The 17794-nt window shown below is 42.8% G+C and overlaps 1 protein-coding gene across 3 annotated transcripts in view; it reads left to right on the top strand.

Annotated features, from left to right (window-relative positions):
- TAFA2 (TAFA chemokine like family member 2) overlaps positions 1 to 17794 on the top strand; it is a 1225759-nt gene that overhangs the window by 129434 nt on the left and 1078531 nt on the right. The gene's annotated exons all lie outside the window — the stretch shown is intronic.

Raw genomic sequence — 17794 nt, 5'->3', positions numbered from 1 at the left:
CAGGGAATATAAGCATTCCCTGAAAACTTGAAATAAGACTGCTGCTCATACAGTTAGGCATTTTGATCCATCAACTGATAACCATAGTCTTTATTAGTGTGATGCTTGGAATGAATAATCCATTGCTGTTGGTACTTGACTTCAGTGCCCAGAGTGTATCCAATGCGCATCAATCATTACTTCCTTTTTTACTCCTCTCTGCTAGCTATGCTACTTTTATATTTCAGTTTGTAGGTCATTTTCTTTTTCTCTTTGAGTATTTGTTAGATATATTGTATAAACAAAATGCAGATATGTCCCCTTAAAATAAAAATAAATTGTTAAGGCAGAAGGTTAGGACACATAGGGCCAGATGTATGACCCTTCCAATTTGCGGGTCACAAATTGCATCGTTTTGCGACTCGCAAATTGGAATTTACAACAGTGCCTCAGACACTGTTTGTGATTCCTAATGGGGATGCAAATTGTCTTGTGAAAATGTGCTTAAAAGTTCGCACACTGGTGCAGGGTCACCCTCTATTCCACGGGTCCAGAGACCAACAAAATAGAGTTTGGCACTGGAGTTGGAATAAATAACAAGTTTATTAATCACTCATGAGTGGGACCACGTCCACACAGCACTCTAAAGTGCTGCAAGAGGTAGTCCACTGAATTCACAAACCATGTCCCTTTTATACCGGTTTTCTGCAATGTAAGCCTGTGAACAGAAATGGGACAAACAAGTTTAGAAATAACTATCAGCAAACAAGGACAGATGAATAACCACTTGGTCAGCAAAGTGGGAGGGGGAGCAGAAATGCTTATGGCAGCAGTAAGTGGATGACAGTTAAAATCTAAGACCAGGTGCACTAGCAGCTACAAACCCCCAGCACGTACATTGCTTTAGCTGAGTCAGGAAGTCAATTAAAATAGATAACACAAGCAGAGTGAAAAGACGAGCAGCAGAGGACGGAAGAATTATGAAAGAAACAAAATGAACACCACAGCCAAAATGGCTGTCGCTTATGCTAAGTAAAATATTACACATTTCCACAGTATGCCTCAGTAATATTCATGAGGCATGTGCAATTTGCAACCTCCTTGGGAATGGCTAGCGCTCCCACGGATGGTGGCCTGCTGGGGTCAATAAAGCATTTTTTTTTAATGCAGCCCATTTTCTTTATAGGAAAACGGGATGCATTTAAAAAAGAAAAATGAAACGTTACTGTTTCATTTTTTAAGAGTAGGCAGTGGTCCATGGGGCCACTGCCTGCTCTTAAAAAATATTTTCAATGCCAGTCACAAAGGGGAAGGGGTCCCCTGGGGACTCCTTCCCGTTTGCGAGTGGCTTACCACCTATTTGAAATGGGTGGTAAGCCGCGATCTTACATTGAAGTGCGGGTCGCTTTTAGGAAGGGACGCCTTTGGCACTCCCCTTCCCAATAACAAGTCGCAAACCCCATTTTGTGAGTTGGTAATAGGTTACGACTCGCAAAATAGGGTTTGTAAATAGGGCAGACCTATGTTGTGGTCGCAAATGGGCCGATTTCCATTTGCGACCGCAGAAAACGGTCGCACATCTGGCCCATAGTGATGAGAAACATAATGTAACTATTCAGACATAGATACGATTAGTACACACCTTTTATACTTTAAGCAGAAGGATACAAGGAAGGAAGTTGTTAAAGAGGCAAGCACCTCAGTGTTGAAAAATATTGACAGAGAGAGGTGACTACCTGCCCAGCGTTAAGTATAAATGTTGTTAGTTATTTGGAAGGATTTTAATGTCTCCTGATCTGTTGAGTGATCTCATATCATCTAAGTCACGATCAGTTGATCTTGGCTTTCTAAAACTTGTGGTTTTGCTTTTCTTCTTAACAAAGTTTGACTAAAAGGTATGGTGCCAGAATATCATTATCAGAATATTGTGTCCTAAATATCAAACTATCACCCCATTAGAGTTTATAACAGATAATATATACTCAGTAGGACAATATCTTTGTTATTGGTATTAAATATACTATTTTTGTCAGATGATATTTTTGAATACGATATTTTGATGTACAACCAATTCCTACCTATCATGCTGTTGGATATATGCAAAGGAACTGATTAAAGGATGTTGGCGGATCAAGGAAGTAGGTTCTTCTGCTTTAAGACCACAGACTCCCCTGCACACACAATGCTCTGCACTTGTTAATACCCTCTGGTCTATTTTGCATTTGAGTAGAGATGATTCATGCCCACTTGGGGCCTCATTTATGGTTTTTGCATTCTGCAGCACACATAGAAAGAGGAAAAACGAACGAAGAGAAATAAAGATATTTCTTCTCATTGTACCTCCCTATGCCTCCTCTGGGGAGACGTATGTTTTTGGCGTTGCCTCAGACTTACGATTTCTTGTAAATCTGGGGCAGTGTCAAAAAGCCATAGATGTTGCTGATAACGCCCCAGCTAAACGCCAATGGATCGCCCCTTTCACATGGTTTTCTGCGTGAAAGGGGCACATATTTATAAGGCCAAGAAAAGCACGTAACGTGGATTTCCAGGGCCTTATAAATATGCCAGTGGCACATTGCGCCACTGGAATGTCAAAAAAGTGATGTCCGGCAGTGCAAAAGTGCTGGTAGGACCTCATAAATGAGGACCTCAGTTTATTTACAAGACCTTACTTTGTTCTTAGAAAAATATTATTTTCTCCTTCTGGTTTCTTTCTGTAGTTTCAAAATTATCTTGAGGCTTTTTTTTCTGATGACACAGAATCCATGTTTAAGAACTTTTTAATGTGTGGAAGAGGATGAGCAAGGATCATAGACTTTTAGATTACCATAATTTGGATAATTGCAAACATTGTAGGGAGTGGTTTAGACAGGTGCTCAGCTAAACCCACTGCTAAAACCACAAAAAGGAAGGGAGAAGAACACGGACCTCAACCTTCCGCAAGGAAGCTGAGTGGTGCCTCACACCATTCCTTGTTTCTTTGGAGCCACCCTCTGACAGCCATCTATATCCCTCTTAGATGATGGATATGTTCTTTACTTTAACCTCTTCTGCTTCCCATATGACATCTTAGTCGAAGTTGAGATCACTTTTGACTCTGAGGTTTTCATCAATAGAGATAAGCAGTGATCAACACCAAGACCATTCTGATTGAGATTATTGTCACCAACACCATTAATGTCAAGGCACGTTTGGATGTTGAGGAATTTGTTGATGAAGAAATAATGCATAATGCTGAGGATGCCACTTCCAATAGCAAGGATGTCTCCACCTGCACCAGAGCTTTCTGAGAACATATTATACATCCATGGACACGAGATTGTGTACCAAGGAAGAGAGATATCATTTAAAGTTATTAGGAGGAAGCTTTCCAGTAGAAAAACTTTGTTATTGAAGATGTCAGACATGTGTCTGCACTAGATCAATGAGAAAAGATGGGTGGGTGCAGACTATTTGATATACAATATTAAACTGTTTACTCTCTCATAGCATATGAAAGAGAAATGAAACCTAAGGAATATCCCTCTGTTATGCTCTATTATGACCAACCCAGACTCTTGGAAGGGCTTTGCATATAAATTTGCATTTTAAAAAGGACAGATTGAAGGTACTATGTAGGCTGCTTTGAAAGTATGGTGGAACATGATGAGGTTCTGGTGTAGAACTTATGAAATGAAATGAAATTAGGTATTTATACAGCGTGCGGATACTCACAAATATTGTCCCGGCGCTACTCCCTGAGACCGTAACATAGAGAGCCTCATTCCGTTCACCCGAGTGTTATTGTTGAAATAGCCATGTTTTAAGTTCTTTCTTAAAAAGTAGCAAGTCCTGAATCAGTCTGAGGCAAAGGGGCAATTTGTTCCACAGGCGAGCTGCTAAAACCTGAAATGACCGTCCACCTATCCGAGATCTCCTGATCTCGGGAATCACCATGAGGGATAGTCCAGCAGATCTTAAGGCCCGTTTGGGCTAATAACGTTGGATCCTATTCCTCAGGTAAACCGCGCCTGTTATTACAGCCTCTAACCACTCTGGAAATACTGGGTTGATAGGTTGAGCTGTCTCTGGATTTAAATATTATCGTTTGGCAAGTTGACTAAAGGAAATGGAAATTGGAGATTCCTTTACAAGTTAACCTTCAATCAGATGAGAAAAGGTGTGTTGCTATGGTACAGACTCTCCAAGGTGTTGACGAGACAAGGATGGATTCTGAAGAGTCAACCTGGTTGGAGACCTTGACAAGCCTGAGAGGAACACATTCATGGGAAGTATCTAAAGAAATAATACATAAAATAGGATGGTCAGCTTCCATAAAGAGAAACCATTTTTTTACGATTTCCAGATTATACTGGACCGAGACAAAATATTGAGGGTATACCAGGACTCACTGATTAGGTACCAAAAATGCTGTTCCTCAGAAGCAGATGATATTCATACATTCGGCAGACAATCAAAACGGTGGCAATGCCTTACTAATGTTGATAATATAATAGGCATATTCAGAACAAATATAGAGATGGGTGACATTCTACCATCCCCAGGAGAAAAATAAACCTCACCCACCCAACCTCTTTTCAATTTCAATGACTCAATATCCATAAGGTGCGTTTCTTGTAGAAAAACGATATCAGCATTTAACTTGGCCAGGTGTATCAAAACCCTTTGTCTCTTTATAGGAGAGTTTAGACCCCTAATATTCCATGAAATTAATTTAAGTGACATAAATTGTTAAGAAGCAAAAAAAAAGCAATATGAAACAATAGTCCAAATCAATAAGTTTAAAGAATGTAAGTATGAAAATCAACAAAATAAATAAAAATAGGACATTGAAGTCAGAGCGGAAAAAAAGGAGAGATATCAAAAGACAATTGCCAACAATAGAACTCCAATGAATTAGGACAATGAAAAAGGCCAAAAAGTACCAGTATTGCAAAGATCGAAAGAAGGAGAAAAGTGAATATGTAGTAGTAGAAAAAGAAGAAGAAATAGGAATGAAGGATAGAGAGGAGAGAATATAAATATCTGGAAAAGAAGAGTAAGTGAAAGAGACAAGTAAGATAAGAGGAAGAGACAACTCCCTCAAGGCCCGAAGGGGAAATGAAAAAACACTGTGAAGATATTGAAGAGATAGATGAAAAAAAGCACTGAGATGTGTGAGGATAAAGAGATTTGTAGTCAAAAGGAGTAGCAAAAGAATAATATTAATAAAGACACCTGAAGATACATAAACAAAAATAAACAAAACAGAACAAAGAGCAAAAGACAAAACAAAAAACATACCTACATAAAGGAAACATGGATGTGGGGGTGGGTAGAACCACATGGAGCAGACGAACCGTCAAAAGGAGACTGGACTGTACCGGGGGGGAACCACGCCAGGACGAGGACAAAACTGTAGAAACAAAGAAGTATAAAGTTAGCACAATTATAAATAAAGAATAATGAACAAATATTTGAAAAACAAACTAACTTGAGCTCAAAACAACATGACCAGTACTTAATTGTGTAACTATTAACAATGAATTAAGAAAACCAAAACTGCAATGAAAAAGAAAGGTAAAAAACATTTGAAAGTATTAGCAGGTTCCTGTGCTTAAAGGAACGGCATGAAAACAAATGTAAAAGTCAAGAACATCATATGAAATGTGAAGAGGAAGGTCTCGATGAATCAATAAGATCAGTCTTGTGTGAATTGATGCAGCTTTGAAGACGTAGTGGATCTTCATAAGAAGTTGTATTGTTATTGTAAGTAACTTTGAATAGACATGGGTGGTAGAGACCATATCTAGCTGCCATTGATCGTAAATCGGATCTCATGTTGAGGAAGGTTTTGCGTCTTTGCAGCTGTAGCCCTTGAATAATCAAAAGTTGAACCAGACCAGGAAATCCTCTGGATGGCTTTAGCGGCTGAAAGAACTTTTAATAGATCAGGGTATTCAAGAAAATAAAGGATGACTCCTCTTGGACATTGTGAAGAAGCGCTATTGGTGGAAATTCGTCCTAGCCGGTGAGAACGTTGGCTGTTCAGCTCAGGGGCATCTGGTAGGTGAAGTATCTTAGGGAGAAAAGTCTTGAAAAAACCATTGGGATCCGTACCTTCTGTGCCTTCCGCTAGGCCATATAGACCTATATTCCTCCTATTGCGATTTTCAAGATCCTCAATCTGCTTGTGAAGTGTAGAAACTTGTGATTGCAAGGATGGAATACTCTTGGAGATGTCAGTGAAAGATGACACAGTTTGTTCCACGGTATTAAGGCGCGAATCCAGTTGAGACCATTTATCTGACAAGACTTGTAATTTGGAGTTTGTTTCTTCAACAAAGGGTCTGAGAGCCCTTATCTCTTGTAGCAATAGCTTAATCGAGACTGGCGAAGAAGATCTGGGTGGCGAAGGACGATATTTTTTCAAACGTTTTACGTTAGTTTTCCCTGAAACTGCTGGCACGGGGACCATTGTTGTGCTATGAGCTTCTGACGGCAATAAACCAGAGTCTTCCAGTTTAGAGAGTTCAGAGAAAAGTTTCGAATTTTTAATGAAAGAACGTTTTGGTTTAGTTGAAGTGTAAAGAGACTCCTTCGTCCTACCCATCAAAAAATTAAGTAAGAACAATAAAGTATTGAACAGTCAGCCAGATAGCAACTGTGCGGCCCAAAGTAAGTGAATTTGAAGAAATAATCAGTGAAAAATGGTATAAAAATTTAAGGAGGACCTTCAATCAAAGAAGTTTGCATGCTGCAAGAAGAATTTGGTTTGTTACGGTGTTGAATTAGTGTGTAAACAAGCGCAATAAATTATTGTAATTCACCTCGCAAATGAATATAACTGTTGACACTCTGTTTGCGAAAGTTCATTTAGGTAGTCCATGCAGGAAAAGTAACTTATGGTGCACGCCTAAGTAAATGATGAGACCATGTCAGGGAGTAAATGTCGTTCAAGAAGTTAGGCTTCACAGAGTGGCAAATTGCGCTTCCAACATTTCATAGGACAGACTGAATAACATGAGAAATGAGGCACAGGATTACAGGAGGGCTGTGCTCCAGGAAGAGGAGTTTGTAATTAACTCATTTAGGCACAAAACAAAGAAATGCGGCAGTTCATCATGTCAGAAGGAAGGACAGCATCTGTGACGCGAATTGCACATACAAAATGGCGACTGCAATCAGAATGAGGCATTCAACAGCAAAATGAGCCTCTTCCCTATCGCTTATTGAAACATTCAGGGCCCCCATATAGTTGAAAGCATAGAGGGCAAATAGGACTTCAAAAAGCAGTTTGTAGGTTCTAACAATGAAAAACAGCAAGTCCACTTGTGAGGGGTGAAAAGGCATTCATAACGCGTCCGCGCATCTAAAATGGCGGCCGCGATGAGAATGGTGCTATGGAGCGACGACAATGGTCGAATAAGACATCCTTACTGTAAAATGGAGAAGCGCCTGGAGTCTTCAAACAAAGGACAGCAGTTCATAATGGCATTCCGCTGGTCGTTACCGCGCTGGCAGTGCAAGCGATGCGTTGCTCCCGACCGGTCCACGGAGCCTCACGAAGACACCGCCATGCTCGTTGGGCGCTAAGCCACGCCCAGATGGGTGACTTTCTGATTATTTTTGGTATCCAGGAAAATCGTATTGGATTAAATAAATTGGAATATGAGTTATTATTTTACCCAATCTTGTGGGCTAGAGTATGCATCTGTCAGAGATGGAAGGAGGCTGAATAATCTTACTCCTTATGATGGGTGAGGACAAGCATCCACAATTGCAAATTTAAAAAATATACACCCAGCCCCACACATTTTACCTCAATTTCTTCGATGTTTGCATGATTATGGAGGGAGTTGATGTGTCCAACGATGATACACTAGGGTAGCCCCTGTCATGACGTCAGTTTGGACAGTGACTGAAAAGAATCTGGAGAAAGGGTCAATTTTACATACAAAATCCCAAACAAAGTGCCAGGTTGACAGACACAATCCAACTTTGTAACTATGAAAAAGAACTGCTGGGACAAGAATGTGTGTTGCATTAAATGTTTGTGATATCTCTTTATTGTTTTCATTTGTTTAATGCAGCACATAAGATTACAGATTGCTAATTCATCTAACCACCTTGCTACATGAGAGAGCCCACTTTATTTTGGCCTCCAACAATTGGTGACCGATAAACTTTATTATTCATGTAGTACAAACAAATTAACCACGGTACACCGAGTGAGCCCAAACTATTCCACGTAAGAGCGGGGAAGGGCATTGGGAGGGTTCTCCCTAAAATAACAGAGTGAAATTGTTAATTTTACTGCATAATATCCCAAATACATCAGTGGAAAAGAAAGAGGCCTTACATGCAGCTTTGAAGGGCAACTGAAGATATATTTCACTAGAACTGTGCACAGGAGAATTCTGTCTCTTCAGCAGCAAGCCATTGATGTGCTCATCAAAATGTTTGAACATTAATAAAAAAGAGAACTCCCAACTTTTTACCTTAGCTGAGCCATTGCATAAGGCCTTTTCATAGCTGATCACTTTCATAGGGCTTGGTGGTCTTTTGCCTGGGTCGTAGTGGCAGCTGGTGCAGAGGGGCGCTGAGGCACAGCCACACCACTGCCAATACACAATGCAAGAAGCTGGGCTGGTCTTGGCAGCTTTGATCAGCATACATGTAAACTGACAAAATGGCAGATATGTCAAGTCATCTGTTTTCATTTTAGAGGGGTGTGCTGCTGGCAATGCAAAATGCGCATGTCCGTAGCACCAGGACAAGGGAGGGGCATTGGTAGGGTTCCATCCGTACATTCTGTAAGGGCGTTTTTCTTTTAAACCTACTTCACATATTCGCAATCCATTCGAAATGTTGCACATGCCCTGTGCATCGCACCCATGTGAAAGAGTGAAGCCTGTCTGGGCAGTGACATGTTTTTCATCTTTGCCACCCAGGCCCTATCAGGAGGCAGGATAGACCGTGGGTGAATAAGAGTCTGTCCCTAGGCTAACCTGGCTACTGATGGGGCTGCCAGCCTTCACAAACTCATCCTGGTTCGATGATCAGACTCACGGGCCCTCTGGGAGCAGAGCTGAAGAGCATCAGGCAAGAAGAACAGGGATCACTTTCAGCCTGTGTGTGTGTGTTTCTGTCTGTTTGAGTGTGTGCTCGGAGGGTGTGTGATTTATGTATTCGTTGGTTTGACTGGGAATCCATTGTGGCACACTCTAGGTGGCTGTTTAGAACTGCCTTACCCATTCCCTTGCCCTCGAACTAGCTCTGGCAGGAGTCTGATCCATGGATAGGAGACTTGTTCTGTCATACAGAACTTTCGGGAAATTTCTTAAAAGTCTACTTCTTTTTAGCCTCATATCATGGGGCCTTCTCGCATATCCCCGGATCACGTAAAGAAGGTTGTGTCATGACAAAAGCCATTACTCCCCTGAGGTGTTTACATATCTCGCCCGCCCTTCTGTGTGTGGGCATAGCACCTCTCCCTTGGAGAGTGACGTCAAACTCCAATCAGACGTCTGATTAAGCCTTGGCGTAGTTTTGCTACTCGGAACTCCGCGAAGTTACAAAAAAACTTCAGGAAGTTCCGCAAGTGGCAGAGTGTAGTGCGAACTGTTGTTGAGCTGGTCTTCCTGCCGCTCGGGTAGAAATTCTAACCGAGCGGCAGTTTGCGCTCGCAAACTTACCATTTGCGACCGCGAGCGGGGAAAAAAATCCACTGCACTACGCGAAGCAGCGTTTTCTGCACTATGCAACCTGCGCGGAGTGCAGAAAACTCTGCAAACTCCACGAACGGAGCGGAGTTCACCGCCCAGGCCTACTTCTGATGACTTTTGAGGATCGTCACTGCTCCGCAAAGCTGTATACTTTGACAGTGCTGTGTCCTGTTTAAATACTTTTCTCTGTAACAAGCTGATTGTTCTGAAACTTGTAACATTTTAGTTATCTTTATTATCACGGGGTTCCAACATTCAAGACAGTTTTGTAACATGATATTGAAGCACTAATTGTGGACATGGGTAGACAAATGGCAGTTCTGAAGACCCTTGCATTTTAAACCCTGAGAGTAGCTCCCAGGGCCAACTGTAGGATTTAAAATATTTATGTTAGACATTTTCTTTGTTGACTGAGCCATTGTCCCAGGAGAACTCGCTTCTTCACACCTTAGTGGGCGATGCTCTTGGCTCTGCCCTTTCTTCTCGCTGTTTGCTGTTGCCACTATGAGGTCCACGTTACCCCTGCTGCTACATAAATCACACACATACACACAAACACACACACACACTTATTTCCCTTGTGCGAGTTGTAGGAGCGAAGACAGCACCCACTTCTCTCTTCCTGCATCTTTACAGTCTTTGTGATTTTGACTTACTGTTTCCAATCACGTTTTTATCATGCTTTTGGCTGTACAGATTCCCACCTCTGTGATGATAGCCAGCATTTGCAGATTTCTATCTGGAATTCTGGCTATGCTGCGTTTGGATTGGAAGCCCTTAAATTGTTACGCGTGTAGGGGGGATTTGTTAATGTGGATATTTCAAGAGTACCCCTTCATAACTAACCTTTAAACCTATGGCTTTTTATTCAATCTCTTTAGGAAAATGTGAAGTAGAATTCATAGTTTTACCTGCTGTTCAGAACCCTATGAATGCGGCTTGTAACATTCAGGGTTCATTGCTACATTTGCTCACTTAGTACAATGTGTGACACATGTTTACGCCCTACCAATTTTACATTTCACCAGCCACCACTGCTAGGCCGACGACTATCAGAGTGCTTGAAAGTCTTACACTCATGGTAACTTCTGTTGTGTTTTTTTTTTATAAATGGCTCCATGCCACACGTTTGCAACTTCTAAGCACTGTAAATAACAGGTAGAACGCATACCCAATTTAAATGCTAATTTAATTCTAGTGAAGGATGGAAGGCTGAGTCGACCTTGCCGGGATTCGAATTTGTGACGTGCACATCATCACTTGTTACGGTGGTGTGCTTCAGTTCACTGAGCCATTTTGGACTGGCTCCCATGTGTGTTCCACTTTTTACCGTCCGGCAAAGGGAAGATGTGTTGCTGAAACAATTATTATGTTTATTGATATCTGTATATATATACACGTACATACAGAGATATATCAGAGGTTATCTATACAGTGCATTCCTGAAGATATCTGCGCAATGCTAATCTGGAATAAAGCTGCACAGTGCTTTATGTGAGTAGATATGTTCAGAAGTGGCTACAATACTCAAGGTGTACCCGTACCCCAGAGCTGCACTCAGCGCCATAGAGGTGGCCCTCAGAGCTGAGCACAATGCTCCAGGCGAGTTCCACAGCGCTGGATGCAATGTCCCTAAAGTGTCCTCCGGCGTTGGATGCATCACTTCAGCTGTTCCGCGTAGAAGTGCATGCCGTACCCCAAACATGACATAGTAGTCTGGATGCACACCCGAGAGCTAGAAACAATGCCCCAGATATGAGCTGCGGTGCATTGGACGCCAGTTGCCTTGCCTAACCATACAGTGTCCACCTGCAGCAGACCTCAGCTGCTGGTGGTTTAAAGACTACTTTCAATCACAGATTTCTTCTCTATCTAAGGTGCTTGCCCACTTTGCAACACTTCTGCACAAATGAACTTCTGCACAGGTACCTTAATAAGTGGCAACCTTAGTGGTGAAACCGCTCAGTCTGGGTACACATTTCATGCAAAGGGAGCACAAAGCAGTGAAATTAAGAATAAACTCACAAACTGCAAGATTCAGAGCTCCTATCTCACCTCAGGACTGACAGGAATAAAAAGAAATGCATATCCTCTTCTCCAAGCTGGAACACGAAGAGATGGCAATAGGAAATAATTCTAACTAGAGAAACACAAATGGTAGAATATGGAATAGCCCTCCAGGCCCAGCACTCTGCCATTCGTGCCATGGCTAACAGAGTGCAAGGATGGGAAATGAAAAATAACACCAACTCCAGTGGCTGCACGCTGTCCTGCCTCGAACCCCACTTAATGGCCCTAGAACGGAAGCGCAGCGGACGCGCGCAGCGGGTGCGCCAAAGGCAAGTCAGTCTGCGCCCGTCCATGCCCGACCGGGACCAGGGGCCACGACCCCTGGCCCTAATAAGATGAATATATTTAGTTATTCCTCTATGCAGCTACTGGAGTACCGCAGCACGCCGCTCCCTGACTGCACTTTACTCAGTCCCGAGGAAGTTTGCACAAGTTGTTCATGTTGTAAGTTTACTTTTAAAACAGTGTTACACAAGGATCATGTTGGCAGAGTGTGCTTTAAACAAAGTGATTCAAATACTTCTAACTACACTAAGGCACGGGGTGACTTTTTACATAAAACCAGCCCTCTACCCAATAAGGAATTTCCTTTTTTTTAATATTAACTGTCGATCGCTTCCCAATCACAAGGCGGACATCTTTGATCTTTTGATCAATGAGCAGCCCAATGCTATTTTCCTTACTGAAACTTGGCTGCATAAAAGTTCAGGCCCTGATGTAGCCATAGCACTGTCTACTAACTATGTCATTGTTAGGAAGGACAGGGAGTCTAAAAAAGGGGGAGGCATTGCTGTAATCTACAACAAGTCCTTTGATTGTAAATTCGAAGATTTACCCTCTACGGGCTGCGAGGCCTCCTTATTTAAACTCAATATGACCCCCCAGTTTACCTTTTCGGGCATACTGGTCCATGGGCTTTGTCGTTTCCCAATCTAGTTACCCCTCACCTTTTTAATGCTGCTAACTTTACCATTTTGGGGGATCTTAATCTTCATTTTGACGGCCCAGCATGTATTAAAAGTGCTGCCCTCATTTCTGATCTGGCAGCAATGAATATTCAGCTTTGTAACTCGGGGTCTACTCATGTGACTGGTCATTTATTGGATGCAATTTTCTCTAATTTACCGAATATCTTCTGCCCCCCGGCCCTCCCATTGTGCTGGTCGGATCACTTTGCGGTTGGTTTCGGGTTAAAGTTGCGTCCAGTCCGCCATTAGCCACACTGGGAACTAAGTCCAAAACTAGAAAATGGGGAAAACTTGATATTGGAGATTTAAATAATCTTTTATCTAATAGTGCTCCTGTTATTAAACAAATGGCAATTGCTGATCTTGGGGCCATCCAAAATTGGTTTAAAAAATCTATTGATGTTTGTCTCCCTCTTTCCTATAAGAGGGTGAACAATCACCGCCCCCTGCTCCTTGGTTCACGGAGAGGCTAAAAAATGAAAAATCCAAATGTAAAACTTTAGAAAGACAATGGAGGAAGAACTATGCGTCTGACACCAAGCTAGCTTATAAAAAGGCCATAAGAGACTACCAATCCCTGTGCAAAACAACTCAAGCTGAATATGTCTCTTCTACAATCTCCAATGCTCAGAACTGCTCTATGACTTTGTTTAAGGTGGTCAAAGAACTATCGGGCTCAGAAAGTCAGACCACCCCTCTTATCCTCAACGGATCGCAATGTGAGGACCTCGCTAACGTCTTTTCACGTAAAGTAGAACAAATTTATTCTGCACTGGACGGTGATAAGCTGGTAACACCACACAGCAGACCAATACTCTCTCCTATGCAGCCAACAACACTGGTCTTGTGAACTGCAAGAATACGGAATCCATCAACAAATTGGAAACTTGGTCTCTTTTGAATATTAACTCCTTCAATCAGCTCTTAGGTAGCCTAAAATCTGGCTCTCCTGGTGATCTACTTCCCATCTCCGTGCTGAAGCAGCTTGAGTTGCCTTCAGTTATGTTAATTATGGAGCTCCTCAATGCCTCCTTACGGAAGCTATAGTCCCTCCTGAATGGAAGCATGCTATGGTTCTTCCACTTCTAAAGAAGGCTAATGCTGATCCTTCGCAGCTTTCCAATTTTTGGCCAATCTCACTGCTTCCGGCCTTTTCAAATATTTTGGAAAGACACATTAACGCAGTTGTCCCACTTTTTTGCATCCCCACACTTCTTACATCCCTCACAATCTGGCTTTAGAGCAGGTTTCTCTACTGAAACAACGCTTCTAGGAGTCACTGAAATGCTTCGGCACTTTTTGGACATTGGGGACATGGTGGCCCTCATTTTACTCAATCTGTGTGCCGCATTTGACACTGTGTTACACACTGTGTTACTGAAAGCTTTGCAATCTTTGGGCCTTGACGTCCCTGCACTCAAATTGTTTGACTCCTTCTTGACTAACCGTACGTTTCAGGTCTTCTCTTCTACGGCCAGCTCTAAAATCCACTCATCCCCGTATGGAGTACCCCAAGGCTCTGTATGACGCCCTCTACTGTTTAATGTCTATGTTCAACCTCTGGCGGTGATTGCCGAAGAGGCAGGGCTGTCCCTATTTTCCTATGCAGATGACACCCAGATAATCTTTTCCCTCCTACTCTCCAGTTTGGATTGAGGAAAATTGCATCTTGGATGCAAGCGAACTTACTCAAACAAAACGGAGAAAAAACTGAAGTCCTGATTTCAGGGAAAAAACAAGATCACTGGGACCCGCACCACTGGCCTTCGGAAATGGGTGCTTTACCCTAGCCTACTCATCAAGTCCGCAACTTAGGTTTTGTCATTGATGATAAGCTATCTATGAAACAGCAAGTCGTGAAGGTGGCCTCAACTTGCTTCACCATCCTTAAATGGCTAAAGAAAATTCTTTGGATGCTGCCCTGCTCCACTCAGAGAACTGTAGTCAGGCCCTCGTTACTTCCAGGCTGGACCACGGTAACATCCTGTACCTAGGTGTTAATAAAGATGTGATACAAAGACTGCAGATGGTGCAGAATGCAGCCGTTAGACTGCTCTGCCAGGTTCCAAGGGCTGTCTCTATCTCAGGCTTTCTTCGTGATCTTCATTGGCTCAATGTGGAGAATCATACTAAATTCAAAGCCTTGAGCTACATGTTCAAGATTAAAACTGGCACTGCCCCTCAATACCTGCAATCCTTAGTCCAAACTTACATACCATCACGCCCTCTCCGTTCTACAACTCAGGTGAAATTTTCAGTTGCTAGGATCAGACTGTCACGCATGGGTGGTCGATCTTTTGCTTATCTAGGTCCCTCCCTGTGGAACTCTCTTCCCTTGTCACTACGTAATGAAACAGTTTATGGGAACTTCCATAGATGTCTGAAAACTTTGGTTGTTCCACCAGTAATCCTCTGTTTTGTCTCTCTTTCTTCTCAGGCTGGCACCGTGCAACCCTCTGGGGTAGCTGTGCGCCTTATAAATTTCAATTAACATAACATAACGAAGGATCTCTGGTGATTATAGTGCTTTGTAATATCTTATATATAATGCCCTGCTTAGGCAAAGCCCAATGGGTGATAGTAGAGCATCCAAGTTAGTTTAGGCTCAGGAATTCATCACCATGGATTTCTAATGCATGGAGATCCTTCAAACTAGATGCACTTTACACAACATCAAGCCATGCCACAAGTTCTTCCAGCCCGACAAAGCTGGAATCAGTCACACACTGCTTCAATTATAACACAAGGTGTCCATTGTATGTGAGACGAAAACTTCTAAACACCCATTAGAAAAGTAGGTATTTACTCTGTGTACTTCCTCATTCAATATAAGGTCCCAGCTGGAAACGTAAGACCCAGGTTGTATATGAAATTTGTCAATCAAACTGAGAATATTCAGCTTGCAGCAATTAACACCCACCATTCAAATGGGGGACTGGCTGGGCTCAGCAGACCGCTAGGAAGCCTCTATTCACATTTAAGTTGGACCTTAGTACAAGGGATATTCCAGATTCGAAGATGAGACTCAGAAAACAAGGCATGCTTGCCTGGCTGGTAAGATCAAGAATCTTAAAAGAAGTGCATGGGCGTCTCCATAAGACACCACAGCTAACTATATGACATGGGAGCTTTTATACATTGGGAAAGGCCATCTACAACTACAATCCAATGCAAAAAGGTACTGCCCTTTGAAGTCCTTCAGGACACAGAAGCAGACAAAGAGTTTCCTCCAGAGGTGAGACAAGCTATATTTTCCTGAAGGAACATATGCTGGCAGCAAAATCAGTATAGTATGTGCTGAGCAAAATACATTTTCTTGATCCTGTCATGTGGAAGTGCCTCAATTAGCAGTGGCTTCCCGGCGCATATTTATCATAGGGTTGCACCACTTTTGTGCCACACAATGGGGTGCAAAAAGGACGCAACCCTTAAGTTTGAGTTATCAAGCCATGCAAGGCCACCTTGCATGGCTCTGAGTGCCTTGATAAATCCAGAGTAACGCAACGCAGCACAAACCGCTAAGTTGTGTTACTCTGCATTCGGAAGGCATTTCATGGATGGAGCATGGGTGTTCTCAGGCATCCACCCATGGATTCTGAAGCATTCCCAGATGTACCAATACTGGTAGATCTGGGAATGCATTAGAAGGCTACACCTTCCCAGAGGAGGTGTAACAAGGAGAAATATCTCTATTTCTCCTCATTACTTGCTCTTTCTATGGGTGCTGCATTGTGCAGCACACAATGAAAGAGGAAAATGCCTCACAGGATTGTTTTTTTGTAGGAAGGTATCCCCTCCTGCACAAAAACAATCTTGTTTACAACGCAGTCACATTTGCACCATGGTGCAAGGGTGCCTGCGCTGGCACTAGGCAGCCCATTGTACGCCAGTGCTGGGAAAAGACAAGAATACACCATATTATGTTAAATACGGCACATTCCTGCCCTTTCCCTGTCAAGCAGTGCAGCAAGGTGACAAGCTGCACTGCGTTGCGTGATGTTTTGGTAAATATGCCCCTAAGTGTTTGGGAGCTACTGTTGAGGAGGAGATATCGTCTGCTGTGCACTGCAGCAGGCGGAACTGTGCCTCAGAGTCTACATCTTGCCACAGCCTGAGTTGCCCTTCTGTGGTGGTGCTAAAATATTCCTGCAAACAGGGCCGGACTGGCAAACGAAACCGGCCCTGGCAAACAGCTCGGCCGGCCCTCCTGGGGGTGAGAAGGGGGTGCGGTCGAGCTGTTTGATGCGGCCGATTTCGGCCGCTTTTGTTACAGGGGGCCGATATTGCTGGCTGACGGTAACAAAAACGGCCCCCCAGGGCCTAAAATGGCCCCCTTCCTGGTGGCCTACTGGGGAAACGCCTGGTGCCTGCAACGGCCAGTCTGGCCCTGCCTGCAAACCAGGTTTCCATTTGGGGACATATGCTACATCACTGACGATAATTTGGATTTCCATCATATTTTCAAAACTCATGATTTAAGACTGTTTTATGAACGTTTATTGTAATAAAGCTATGTCTAATTCACCATTAACAGCCAGTGAATTGACTCCTTTAGAAATGAACAATCATGTCTGATGGAAATAGACTACTTTTAGAGGCTCATTACAAGTTGTCCTGTTAATCCCGACAGAGCTATCGGCCCCATGGGAACAAGTTACTCGGGAACTCCACACATTCTAGATTTTTTTTACCAGGACGCTTTGCCTCCTAAAAGCAGATGAAAAATTCAGGCGAAAATACGCATCAAAATGTGGATGAAATGCAAGAACGGCGCAGAAGGACCGCCTCCTGCATGTGATTTTACATGATTCCATAATCGGGAGTAACTTCCCCCGTCCACATTTCTGATATCCCATGTAATTGGTAATTTCAGTGGTTCGGGGAAGATAACAACCCGAATATTGGCCACTCATCATCGGGCCTTTAAGTGGGACTTTAGGTGTCAGAGGTCTGTATTTTTCTTGAAATTGGTGGGTTGGCAGAGAAAATTGCGATAAGAAAGCAACAACACAGGAAGATGGAAAAACATTCCTTTTGGCTATACTTAGTAAAGCTGATCTCCAGAAAAGG

This window comes from Triturus cristatus, chromosome 4_1 (genome assembly GCF_964204655.1).
Source record: "Triturus cristatus chromosome 4_1, aTriCri1.1, whole genome shotgun sequence".
NCBI classification, from domain to species: domain Eukaryota; kingdom Metazoa; phylum Chordata; class Amphibia; order Caudata; family Salamandridae; genus Triturus; species Triturus cristatus.
This window is presented reverse-complemented; position numbering and strand designations above follow the sequence as displayed.